Below are 13,950 nucleotides of genomic sequence, written 5' to 3'. Positions count from 1 at the left end.
GTCCCAATCTGCTGCTCTATCCACTAGGTCACACTGCCATCGGCTACAGTATGTTTTAATGTCACTTTTTGTACTTCTTCTTGTTTCAAATTTGAATAGACAAGCAGTATAACTAGCCACCCCAGAACACATTGCTATTGACAGTATAGAGATCAGTGGGTCCCTCACCCCAGTAGGATGTCAATAGTTGGCAGAGATTTTGCATACCAAAAATAAATCCAGTATGTGTTGCATAGTAAGACTATTATGCAAAGCCCTGGCTTCCAACCAGGGGCCCCTGGCACAGTGCTCCCACCCCTCCCAAAACATGGTCTCTTGAAATTTAATAGGAATTATAGGGAGAAGCCCACAGCAAACCAGTCCAGAATGGCATCTGGCACTGAAATCCAACACTGCCCCTCTAGGTTAAAGCAGAGACCTAATTGCATTAGGGAGACTGCCAAGAACAAACTGCCATCCAGGTACTAACATATACTCCCTTCTTTTAGGGTAGTTCCCTGGAGTCCCTTACTGCCACTGCAGTTTGCATAACGTGAGCCTCACTGCCTGGTGCCGTGACTGTGCTTGTCCGGTTAAAGGCCAAGATTTTCAGGGATTTTTGGTGTGTAACCTGAGATGCCTTAAAGGCCCCTGATGTTCTGAACGTCCTGAGCATCCTGCCCTCTGCGACTCAGGCCCCTTTTGGGTGTCTCAAGTCAAACTCCCCCCAAAGTGGAGGTGCCTGAACTCGCTTTTGAAAATCTTGGCTGGGGATGTAGAGAAGATCACGGGGGAAGGGCCAGCACATTTCCATGCCTGGGAGTCATCCAGCCCGCACGGTCTGTGAGGACAACTCAGTGGGTGCAAACACGCATTCTGGAAACCCTCGCTCTGCGCACGGAGTCGCTGTCCTTCAATCTGGTTTTCATTTGAGGTCGGTGGCCTCTTGCCAAATTTATTGTAAAACATTCATTTTAATAAGTGGGCTCGTATCTCTTCAAAACCCAGCCCCTTTAACTGTTTCTAGGTTAAACCAAAGCCTTGTTTAGCTTACGATAAGGAATCCACAAAAGGAAGATAGTGGTTACAGGGGGAAACAGCGCTTTAGGGGGCAGGTGTTTGGAAAGCAGACCACCAGCACACCCACTGGTGCTTGCTACAAACTGAAAGAGCATCAGATTTATCAAATGGGGGCGGGACAAGGAAACAGGCATGGTGTTATTTTTCAGACCAACCCCAAACTGCAGGAGTTCACTGGGGTTTATACTACCGTTCCCCCTGAAGCCACATGGCCCCTCAATGCAGGGGACATCCTGGCCCCATTCAAGTCAATAGGAATTTTGCCACTGAGGTCAGTAGGAGCAGAATTTCTCCCAGGATAATTATAAATCTATGATGTAGAGCGATTGAATTCACAGATTCCAAGGCCAGGAGGGACCCCTGTGATAATCTAGTCTGACCCCCTGCGTAATTCAGGATGTCCCCCCAATAATTCCTGTTTGAATCAGAGCAATTTTTGAGAAAAAAAATCTACTCTTCATTTAAAAAACGGCCAGTGATGGAAACTCCACCACCAGAGGTGTTGCCTAGAGGTATGAGCAGAGGACTGGGAGCCACGAATTGACACAGGCTCCCTCTGCAACCACTGGCCACTCGCTCAGGCACCCAGCAGGTCCAGCTGACGTGCCAGTGAGAATGGCAGGTCTATGTCAATTGCACTGGTGCTAGCATAGACATGCAATTTCCCAGAAAGCGCCGGCGTGTAGACAGCCATGGGGCAAGGTCAGGGACCGACACAAGATGCTGGTGGTGACGGGGACAAGAGTGAATGTGCCCCTGCCCTTCTCACCCCCTCCTACCTCACCAGGACATGTGATGTGCCCCAGGCTGCGTGACTGCTGGGCGAAGATGAAACAGCAACCGTGTTGCTGGCCTTCAGTCTGTCTGGCTCATGTGGGCAGGGGCAGCTGGCCATGTGAGTGACTCCGGCCCGCCCTGCTCACACTCCCTGAGCTGAGCAGCAAGGGGTGCTGTGACATTGCGGTGGTGGTGGACAGGGAAGCTCTTAGGAAGCCCAACCGACGGCAGGGCAGTCCAAGCAACTCATGGGCCCGCAAAATGCAGGCAGGGGACTAGATGGTCCCAACAATTGCCATGGGCTCTGGTGGTTCTGACCTCCTAGCACCGAGTCAATTTAACCCACCCCTGGAACTGGAAACACAGTGAGTGGCTCTCAGAATAGATTCTGAAGTAGCAAGAGTCAGCTGGCCTTCCCTTCCTAAATTCCTCGCACGGCTTTACCATTGGGAAGGTGAGACAAGGCAAGAATGGCCTATGAGAACAGCAGGAAGGGGCCTAGAATTGAGCCATCTCATGTGTCTTCTCCATATGATCGAAGGACAGAGCTAGTGCTCTGCCTTGGGGACTGTGCACCATAAGAATGGCTTTCCCTCTGAGGCTTCGACTGTTCTAGCCTACGTTCCTGGGACTCCTAAGAGGAGTGATTGTAAGGCCCATGTAGCTCCCAGAGGATGCTCTTGAGTGTCTGTGCTTAGTTACGGCCTGTCCACCACTTGCAGAGATGCTTAGGATTCACTTGTTCCCCAGGACAACAGAGAGTGAACACGGTGCTCCAGGAAAGAGAAGGGCTGGGAACACTGGTTAAAGCCAGAAGCAGTGTAGGCAAATTTCCACTATGCACAACTCTACCAAAGCCCCTGAGACCTCACCAGAAATGTCCTCTGCGATTCCAGACCCGCTCCTCCTCACAGCTCTGCCAATTCACCTTGACTTCAAAAGGCCAAAAGGGACCATGAGATCATCTTATCTGACAACCAGATTCACCAAAGGTGGAATTCAAGCCCAGATGTGCAGAGCACACTGGATTAGCAGGCCATTGCTACTCAGCCACCTCATCTCATTATTCACTACTTTGCTACCTGCAGCACCTTCTGCTCAGCCAGGCCTGGGAGACTGCCATGTCTACAGATGAGACCAAAGATTCACTGGAGACTCCCAGCTATCTTTTATTTGTGTTTGGTGACCTAGTTAACCTTTGAACCTGGCTCTCCAGAGTGAAAGGCATTAAGGAATGTGCTAATTCTCTCTCCCACTGTACTACCAAAGATCCCAAAGCCTTGGACGTTTTACTCCCAGAATCAGAGTGTTAAACTTATATTTTGTTAATTTAAATAAATAGCTTTTTTCTATACACACTTACCAGAAACATTCCTCCTTTATATACACCTGGTATAACAGAAACCCCTGGGTCCTAAGAAAAAGCCATGCAGACAGGACATGCAGCCATAATTCTATATCAGTGTATATAACCTACACAAATGGAAGAGGGCTTTTTAATATCAAACTGGGATAATTGTTACAATTTCTCTTTTTTTCTTCTTTTTTTTTTTCCTCCAAAGGGAAAAGTAAGAGGCCAAAGTACCAAATCTTGCAAGGGAAAAACCACTGACAAAGTAAACACAAGGTGACCTCCTTCCTCTGATGTGCCCCATATGAAAACATTTATTGGAGTATCAATTTTCGTTCATGTCCATTCAGACTGTCAGAGTGCAACTGGGAGGGAGCCAAAGCTCTTTGCATGTAGCCCCACAGGAAAAGGGTTGGGGCCGGGCCTTACCTGAAATAGGCAAAGCGTTTTAAAACATTTTTCACCCTTGGGACAAGTTGTCTAATGAGGGTTGAATTTAATCAACAACCTGGTTTTGATTCCCTAGGCTAGCTTTGACAACTGTGGTAGATAACTGTAGTTACATTTGCATTCTCTCCCTTGCCATCTCCTCCCTGAGCCAACAATGCAATTGGCATAAGCACATTTTGCAGCCCACATATTGTGACTGCTAGCAGAGGGCTTGATTCTGTGAGGTGCTGAGCACCTTCAATTCTCATTGAAGTTTGCAGGAGCAGAGGGTGCTTGAAGCCAGATTTCCAATGCTATTTAGGAGTCTAAAGATACAGATAGGTGCCCATCTGCATCTTGCAGGAGGAGCCTTCAGCTCTGTGCAGAATTGGGCCCCAAGGGTTATAACATTGTAAACTTGTTGAATGCAGGATTATGGGCCTGAATCTGCAGAAGCTTTGTTTATGTGTATAGCCCCATTGATTTGAACTAGATTATTTGTGTTTGTCAGAATTGTGTGTGAGTAAGGATTTGTGGGAATAGGCCCCAGATCTATAAATAAGCTGCTTTTTCTAAAACTAACTAACTAACTAACTAAAATGACAATGACAAAAAGCTTGTCAAAAATGTTCACTAAATTTAGTGGTTATTTGTTTCATTAAAAGGACATTGTTCGGTAGTTTAATTTCAACATTTGTTTTATGTTTTATAAGCCCCCTAAAACTCAGATAAATGGTTCAGTGTCTTTCCATTTAAATTGAAACAGTTATTTTTTTAATTAAAAAATTTCCCTGCAGTATTTACAATCCCAAAACTTGGACATGAGCTAACCCATAAAGAACCAGAAACAAAATAACCAGAAACCAAGCTGAAACTGACTCTGTGAAGGAAGTGCAGGAAATGCAAACAAAGAACATAAATGGCAACAAATGGCCCAGGATCTGAGCAAGACAATATATTGTCTAATTCCTGTATTTTAATAATCTGAGGTTTTATAATAAGGCTTGAAAGGAAAGTTGGTGTATTTAATATAGTCTTAATTGCCTGTTTAAAATCAATGCTCAAGTCATTTTAAGCTAATTTATCACACATGATGCCTACATGTTGCTTATTGACATTTAAAGGACTAAACTCTATTAGGACTCTTTGCAAACCCCAGCCATAAATACACAACTCTACAGTTATGACCCCAAGGCTAGGTGTATTTTTTGGAACTTCTCTGGAGAGTACTTTGTATTTTTAAAGAGAAGGAACTATAAAAAGAGAATTGGGAGATGTATTCCTCCACCTTTTGCAGATTTAATACCAATGAAGACACCTTAAAAGCTTAGGGTTGATTTGTTGAGCACTCTGGTTACTAAATAAACAGGAAAATAAAAGCAAAATGGAAGCAACCCAATGCAGCTCCTTCTCTCTACCTAGATGGAGAGGCAATCATGCATTCCAAGACCCTCCCAAGTTGTTGTTGTTTTTAAGAACTGTACAAAAGATCCTTAGCTTGCAAATAATTAAGTAACAAAACAGTTACGGATCAGACTAATTCCTAGTGAACCCTGTTTGCAGGTGTGTTATAAATGATCCACCTTTACTCCCTCAGTCCCTGTTTGTTTAATTATTGCAAGTAATTAAAACAGGCCCTCTGCACCTTTCTCTCTCGGGAGCATTTCCTTAAATATTAAGCCAAGTCATCACATGCAACTGAAGCTCTGGTGGTTTATTTTTTCCCCCTTGTCTTTCTTTGGGAGGAAAAACGGTATGAAGGGGACCGAGAGCCAGGTATTGAACGGAAGTTCTGCAAACAGGCTGATCGCCGCTGCAGTTCGTACCAAAAATCAAAGGGTGGGGGTAGGCGAGGGACGTCTCCGGGACCAGGTGCTCCATCGCGGGCAAGGAAAACAGGGTTCGTGGGGAGTCAGCCACAGGGGGAGGGACTGAGGTCTCCCGCCTTATTTATCGGTAGCGGGTCCCAGCTGTGCCGAGCGCCGCGCCCAGGGCGGCTGGGCTGGGTTCGTTCTCCCGGGAGCGGCTTTCCGCACAGCTGGGTGCCTCGCCTTGATTTTGCGCAGCAAGCCCCCCCCCCCCGCCTTGATCCCAGGGCGGGACGACTGCGCCCCCCGCCCGCGGCGTGGCCAGCCGCGGGGGTGACCAGAGGCGGACGCTGGGGGGGCCGCGGGGAATTGCTGAGGGTAACAGTGACCCGAGCAAAGCCCAGCAGCTGGGCTCGGTTTAGGGAAGGCGGCGCTAGTGCCCCCCCCCTTCCCTCTTCCAACGCGGTGCACGGCGCGGCAGACTGGAGAGGAGCAGCCTGGGAGGGCTGCGGTGTTTTGATACCCCGCTTGCCAGACAGGCTCGGTGCAGCCTGGCCAGTAGCCGGCTGGCTGGCTAGGGCAATGCAATGCCTGGCGCGCATCCCTGGCTTGTATCTTGCATGCGGCCCCCTCGTTTGCCAGGAGGAGGGTTGCGCGTCCTCTCGCTGCAGCCCCGCGCCATGTGCTCGCCGGAGCAATCCCCTGGCTCCCCTGCCATGTGCGCGCCAGTTTCCTTGCGTGTGAGGGCTGCAGCCTCTCGGATTCAGTGGCTGGAAGGGATGGCGCCTCTCCACATCTGGTTCAATGTGAGAGCCTGGCGCCTGGCTTAGCCACAGACTTCACTCGGAGACACACAGCCTTTAATAGACTCATGCAATTCTTCCTGATCTGTCACTGCAGCCGCAGCTGAAAAGCTGCTTTATTAGCTGCGCTCCGAAGGGGAGGGCGGGCTGGCTGGCATTTCTGCAGGCCGGGCACCAGTCTCGGCGCGTTATCGCCCCGGTCCCGCCGTCTCCAGGGAAAGCCGAGCCACACACCGCGCACCGGAGGGGAAGAGAGCCGAGGTCTGGGGATGGACTTCAGGGCAGGCTCCGCACGCCCCCTGGGGATCAGCAGCCCGTGGCAACGTGGGTATTGCTCCGGGGGTGCAGACACGCGTCCACGCAAGACGCTTCCCCAGAGCCGGCGCCTCCAACCACTGATTAACTCCCTGCTGAATTAACACCTGGCCCTGCAGAGAGCGAGCTGCACACCCCTGGGCTGTGTAGGACTCACTGCCCCCAGTGTAGCTGTTGCGTTAAACCCCCCCCCCCTCCACTGGGCTGTGTGCAGTGTCTTAACTGGGGGTTGCAAACTGTCGGTACAGGTTCTGCCTCCATACCATTGTGATTACTTCTGTGTTAAATGCCTGCCAGGCACTCAGATGCGATGGGAAAGAGGGTGGGGGGTACATAAGGCCCAAGACAGTATAAATACCTAGATAGATTGATTTGTGGCTTGCCCATCCCCTGCCTTTATTGTAGCTGCAGGTTCCCCATTTAATAACTGGGCTAATCCATTGCATCTCACAAGGCCCTGGTTTTGAGCTTCCCGGAAACATGGTAGTTCTTGAAAAAGCCGTTCAGAGTCTGCATTCGCAACTCTTTTCCCCTCTCCAGTGAGAGGGGTGTGACTCCAGAGGACCCTGCCTCCTCCTCCTTGCCCCAGCCTTTCTCTGAGGAATGGGCATGACTGTGAAATTCAGCTCATTTAAAGTTTGGGAGTGTTCATCTGGGGCTCAGCCCATTGCAAAGCTAAAAGGGCCAGCTGCAAAATCTAGATTTGAACTGTGCAAAGTCTGGAGAGAAAAACTGAATCCAGGGGTTTGGTCTGGGTGCTTCTTTAATTTCTATAAAGTTCAGCCACCAGGTGAACCTAAGGCCCAGCATCCTAACTTCTCTAGGGGCCACAGGAATACCTCTAGTAATTTACTAAAGTTTGAATTTCAAAATCTGAAACAGTTTCTCTAAAGAAGTCCCAGACTATTAACAATAATATAAAATAAGACTTCAAAGGTGCAAATACACTTGTAAGAGAGCAATATATTTGAAAATCTTCCCTTCACTTCCTTCACAGACTTTCCCAGTCTGGCGTTCAAGATTTGGTGTTTGATGGTACCGATATAAGTATCAAGGACGTGTTTCATGAATGTCTGTGATACTACTAGGGAAACAAGGAATCCTGAGTTAATATCTTAGAAGGTAAGTGAAAGCAGAACTGATTTTTCCCCCTCCCCCAAAGTTTAAAATATATTTATTTTCAAGTCTATACATGTATTCTTTTGTGAAGGTACTGTGTAGTGTTTGTACCAATTAAAACATCATGAACATTGTATCTAGGGTCCTAGTAGTTAGGGATGGAAAAGACATTGGATTCTAAAGTCCACTACTACAAGGACTGCAGATGAAAAAAGGGACATGCCAGCCATATTATACTTGTAACAAGTAAGGAAGAAGTGGCTTCCGGGAAAGGACATTTCCCCTAGTTGTTGTTCACTTACAAGACTAATAAAATCTGAAGAGCTGCTGAAGCTGTTTAAGTGCCCCTGAAAGATACCACTTTTCCCTTTGCTGCATCAATGTGTATGGTGTACCTTGGATTATGTAAACAATTAGACATGTATGCCATTCCAAAGGTTCCAAAGCTTATTTCCATGTGTCTCATCCTTTTCTTACATCCGAGTATCTTCCAGTGCTCTAGGAATATATTTTTCTCCTATTTTTTTTCCTCTTAAAGAAATGAAAGTTGCAGCTCATATAAGTAACACCCTCCTCTTACAGGCTAGGATTTAAAACCTCCCTCTCTGGGTCTGAATGCTGGATATAAACTTCAGGTCTCTACTTGAGATAGTGCCCCTGGAAGTTCTTATGAGCTAAGTGACTTTATACGTGTTATAGTGGTTAAGCATTGACTGGAGCAAGGAAACCTGCAAAGAACTAGTCATAACACCCATAAGAGGAGAAGAGGGATGAAGAACAAAGAGACAGAGTTCACTTCATTGCTCCTCCTTTCAGATGTCTGCCCCATAATTGTTACTCTGGTGGCAAATATTTTGCATGATGGAGGGTTAGATTATACTGTGTAAACTTTGAAAAGACAATCTCTTACCTCCCTTATGGAGTGAAAGAACTGAATTTTTAATACGAAAATGCACTGTGATCAGTGAACATTAAAAGCCACTGTATAGGCCGACTTCTTACCTCATAAAGTCTTATTTTACATAATAAATTACAGCCAGCCAACACAAATCCTCTACCAGACAATGTCAGATGCACTGAACTGAGGATTCTGTTACCAATATGGTTTCTTCAAGAGTTTAAGACCAAGACTTTCAAAAGTAACTAGTGATTTTTGGGGCCCCAATTTAAGACAAGTTAAAATGGCCTGGTTTTTAAGGGTGGGTGCTTGGCTCCTTTTGATGATCAGGATCCTTTAAGATGTCCCAATTTGTGTCTCCAAACTCACTGGTCACATTTGGAAAACTAGGGCTACACTTCTTCTAAACCAAAGCTTTTGATTTCTCCATCTACAAATAATGCTATAAATTGTCCTACTGAGCCCAACTGATTGTCATACAAAGTAAGTCTCTAGCATAAATGTCTTCCTGTCAGTTTCCTCTGGAACCCCTTCCATTGTACTTTTAACTACAAGAGATTTTTTTTTTTTTTTTTTTATAACGAAGGCTGCTGATAAATTATTCCCTTGTCTTGGCTTTGTAATTTATCTCCATTTCCCCCACACCTCCTTTCCATACAGCAGCCAGGAACAATATCAGTCTCCAAAACAGAAACTTGGGTCTAAGGAGCAGCAAAACCACAATCACTAGGCTGCAGAATGGCTCAGATTAGCCAGAGGGAAACCTGAAAGGAAGCAAACATTGGTGTTTGGGACTAAGATCTCTATATAGCGGAGGGAGGGAGAGGAAACATGTTCTCTTCCACCCTGCCCATTCAACAGAACTGATCACCTCTCTGTAGAATGCATGGCCCATCATATTGCCTATCCCAAAGACAAACCGTTGACCATTTGCTCCTCTTCCACTGCAGACTTTTAAGTATTTGGGATGCCTTTAGCCTCCATTTCTGTCCTGCCCTAAATGATGCAGTTCCATGCCTTATTTCTCTTTCCTGGTTAACTTGTTCCATCTGTGGGCTGCGTTATTGGAGTTTATGCTGCAGGCTGTTAAACTCCACAGGGGAGGGGGAGTGCTAGCCCTTGTAAGTCCAAACATTGCCTGTGTAAACCAGTCTGGGGGCTTAACCACAGGAAGTTAACTAAACCCAGTTCCACTTCAAACCCAGCCCTTTCAACTCAATTATTTACAGCTTTCAAGGCTGGTGAAGGACTACTACAGTACACCAAGTTTAAGGACGCATTGTAGTGTGTTGACGGCATAAAGACATAAAATATTGGCTGGAGTTCAGAACTATAATGGGAAAACATTGCCTGGGGAGGGTTTTAATCGCTGCCCCTAGGAAACCATTATGTCAATGCAGTTGGCAATAGTATTTTGTGCTTCAACACAATGGGCCAGATTCTGATTAAGTGTGACCCAGGAATAAAGCCCCTGAAGTCAGTGTTCACAAAAAGAAAAGGAGTACTTGTGGCACCTTAGAGACTAACAAATTTATTTGAGCATAAGCTTTCGTGAGCTACAGCTCACTTCATGGGATGCATTCAGTGGAAATAACACCCATTGTTTCATGTTCTCTGTGTATATAAATCTCCCCACTGTATTTTCCACTGAATGCATCTGACGAAGTGAGCTGTAGCTCATGAAAGCTTATGCTCAAATAAATTTGTTAGTCTCTAAGGTGCCACAAGTACTCCTTTTCTTTTTGCGGATACAGACTACCACTAGCTGTTACTCTGAAATCAGTGTTGTTACTCTGGATTTGCACTGGTGTAACCAGGCCTTCTGTAAGCTGCCCTTGCTCTGCTAATGTATCTTAGTCCTGACACCCAGCTCTTCTATTCTTAAGAGATTGTCAACCATGTAAAATCATGGAGATCTGGGGATGTCAAATCCGAGCCACTGAGAACCCGAATCAGATCATCAGATTCCATTAATTGTGACCTCAACTCCCAGTCCAGTCAGTCTCCAGGAGATAAATGATGTTGGGATGTAATCAGCTGCCCCTACTTAAATCCTCTAATATCTGTTGTTAAAACTTTGAAGGACCTGCCTTCAGTTTCATTTGCCAGACCTTAGTCTTAGTAGGCAGAGCCAGCTCTTCAGAGCTAGTAGCAATTTATGTAAAGCTGTTGAGTAAAGCTTGTTGATATATAATTATTATTTATAGAGTGCTTCTCTATCAAAGTCTACATGGTTGACAAAAGATAGAGTAAAGGATTACAAAATAAATACAAATAGAATCAATATACATCTATATGATCGATTAGTATATAATGCATAATTCATATTTATGTGCATGTATTTATGTGGCATATGCACACTCTAAAGGTATACATGCAGGTGTGTGACACTCCCCAAGATCAAATTACATGGACATTTGTCTACACAGGAATGTGTGTGAATGTTCCTGGCTCCAAACAGACACCTGGGGGTTTGTGATACTCCAGTACTGAAGCTATAAAAGGTATCTTTCTAATAAGCGCTCCGTGAAAAGGCAAAGGTATTGAATAAAAGTTTTACATGGTCCAGACTTTCCTTCTGAAGTTTATGGCTAGAATTAGGGGGTAAAATCCATCTCATCATATTTTTAGGGCACTAACGGGGGGCTGGAGGACCCTTTCCTGACACACAGCCCCCTTCACCCTCCAGACCGCTTTAGCATTTGTGGGATAACACGACCCGTGTCCATATCACTCAGGGCAGGGAAGATTTCGAACCGTGATTAAATCATTTCGACAACCGGCGTTCTAGAGGCACAGGCCCCGTCCCCCTGAAAATGCAGATTCGGTGCAATTCGCCCCTCTTGGCTGCCGAGGGTTTACGTTTCATGTTCTCCCCGTGAATCAGACCCGCTCTCCACACGAGCAGCGCCAGGGAAGATCGAAATGGTCCTCCACTGAGCCGCTCGCATTTCCTTTTGGGTCCTGATTTAGCTCCACACTGCGAGCTTTAGGGGGGGGGGGGGAGAGAGAGGTGATTAATCCAACCCCCCTCCCCGCAGCAAAGTGATTGAAAATTACAATGTAAATTGTATCCGGATGCATCCGATGAAGTGAGCTGTAGCTCACGAAAGCTTATGCTCTAATCAATTTGTTAGTCTCTAAGGTGCCACAAGTCCTCCTTTTCTTTTTGCGAATACAGACTAACACGGCTGCTGCTCTGAAATGTAAATTGAGAGTCGCTCTGTAGGAATCATGTCCCGCTGGCTCGGCCTGTCACTCCGGTCTCAGTCCCGTTCACACGGCGGTAGGATGGAGAAGGGAGGGGGGGAACTTATCTGTGGGGGCGATTGGAAACGTGCCGCTAATTATCACTAATGAAGGGCGGGCTGCCTGGCCCTTAAGGGAAGGGCTGGCTGGGAGACGCTTCGCACCCCTAGGGCGCCGGGGCCGGCTCTGCTCGCGGAGGAGGAGCGGCAGGGGAGCCGCGGAGCGCTGCCGGGCCCCCGGGGACGCTGCAAAGCCGGTCGCGCGTAGCTCAGCGCCCCGGCTGGGGCAGGACGGAGCCGGGACCAGCTACCTGCAGCCACCTGCCCGGCTAGAGCCAGCGGCCGCCCGGGGACGCTCGGAAAGCGGAGCGGTGCCTGCCCAGGAGAGCCCTTCCTGGGCGCTTTTCTCCTCGTCTCTCCAGTCCTGGAAGTGGGGGGGGGGGTCTTTCCTCCCCGGGGCTCCCTCGACCCCTCCCGCCAGTAAACGTGCAGCCCCTCCAAGGCGACCCACACCTTGCCCCCTATTCCCTCTTCCGCTCCCAGCGGGGTGATTTGCAACATAATTCGTTCGCTGGGGGCCGTGGGAGCTCAGCCCGGGGCTGTGTGCAGGGCAGGGGGTGCAATGCAGAAAGCAAAGGAGAGTGAGGATGATGCTTCATGCGGAAAAAGCTATTTTCTCTCTGGGGAGAAACGTCACGAAATCTGACCAGTAAAGGGACAAGGCTGAACTCGCTGGGCTCTCGTTAGAGCAGGGGGGCGATTTACTATCTGGCCCGAGAGGTTTCACTGCAAGAAATAACCTGGTAACAGAGAGATTTGCTAAGAGAACTTGTTTTTTCACTTTAGCAAGAATGAATTTGTCTCTAGGAAAAGTTTGGAGAGACTGGGGGGATGGGGGAGATAGGTAAGAGAAATCAGTCCCCACAAAAATGTCCAATTAAAACAGCTGCGTTTCCTGCCTGATGGACTGGAGGGGGGGACACCAATCCTTTTGGTCCTGTTTTCTTTTTGACAATAACCCCCCTACAAACTCTGCACAGAGCTTGTCTGATAAAACAGCCCCCCCCCCCTTCAAGAGCTTGGGTTTTCCAGCAAATTTTCATTTGGCTCATTTAAATAAAAAGCCTTGGATCTGTTTTTAGGGTAAAATAAACAGAACTGATTACTGTAGAAAAAAGTGATTTTTTAACATTCTCCGCCCCCACCTCCTGGATTTAAGGCTGTTGGGAATAGCCTGCCCTCAAAACATGAACAGGGAGCTTCTTTCGAAAGCATCAAGGATGCTGATTCTAGCACCCAGTCCTATGCATGGACCCCTTCGCTGAGAAACCAGGCCATACCCTGCAAAACACTTGACCCCATTCCTCTTTCCTACACAATTACATTAAGGGGCACAAAAAGAACAGAGCAGTGTGTGTCTGTTCCTGCCCAGCGATTCATGTGGGTGCCACACAGCTCATATGTCTGAAAATCAAACTCTCTAAATACCACTCCAGCAGCAAACTCCCTTTCAGCTCAACATACAGATAAGATACACAGGTCCAGCTAGATTTTCGTTACAAGCCACACCTGCACTAATAAGGCTGAACAGTAGGTTCGGTTTCAGAGTAGCAGCTGTGTTAGTCTGTATTTGCAAAAAGAAAAGGAGAACTTGTGGCACCTTAGAGACTAACAAATTTATTTGAGCATAAGCTTTCGTGAGCTACAGCTCACTTCATCCGTTAGGTTGTATTTATTTATTTGTTATTGGAGCCAGATCTGTTTAGGTTGAAAACATTTTGGTTCTCGAATTCTATAGTGGGGGGATTTATTAAGACTCAGGTGGAAAGAAATGATTCCCTTTGTCTTGTGTCTTGTATTATTTGGTGGCGTGTGTTTGTTTTGTTAAAGCATCTCCCTTCCCACTTATTGTCACTGGTAAAAAACAAACATTTCCATCAGCCTGGGTATTTGTGTGTTTCTAGATACACAAATGCGGTCCCACCTCTGCCGCACACTGGTGAGGGTGAAAGCCAAGACATTAACACTAAACTATACACCCAAAGTTGCGAGTTTTGTATATATGTTTATATTTAGCCTGTCTGCAAAATAACGGCAACAACAACTCTGGCTCCCAAAGCAGCCACATAGATGTGAGACCTTG

At 46.9% G+C, this 13,950-nt stretch overlaps 1 protein-coding gene and 1 long non-coding RNA gene across 2 annotated transcripts in view; one reads left to right on the top strand and one right to left on the bottom strand.

Moving 5' to 3' along the window:
* The window catches only part of PRRX2 (paired related homeobox 2), a 68,426-nt gene that overhangs the window by 30,063 nt on the left and 24,413 nt on the right, over positions 1-13,950 (bottom strand). The gene's annotated exons all lie outside the window — the stretch shown is intronic.
* On the top strand, positions 4,822-11,551 carry LOC122456929. Its single transcript, XR_006276106.1, has 3 exons — positions 4,822-5,179; positions 7,540-7,664; positions 11,191-11,551. It is a non-coding gene; the product is annotated as an uncharacterized LOC122456929 (long non-coding RNA).

This window comes from Dermochelys coriacea, chromosome 16, assembly GCF_009764565.3.
Source record: "Dermochelys coriacea isolate rDerCor1 chromosome 16, rDerCor1.pri.v4, whole genome shotgun sequence".
Classification (NCBI taxonomy): domain Eukaryota; kingdom Metazoa; phylum Chordata; order Testudines; family Dermochelyidae; genus Dermochelys; species Dermochelys coriacea.
This window is presented reverse-complemented; position numbering and strand designations above follow the sequence as displayed.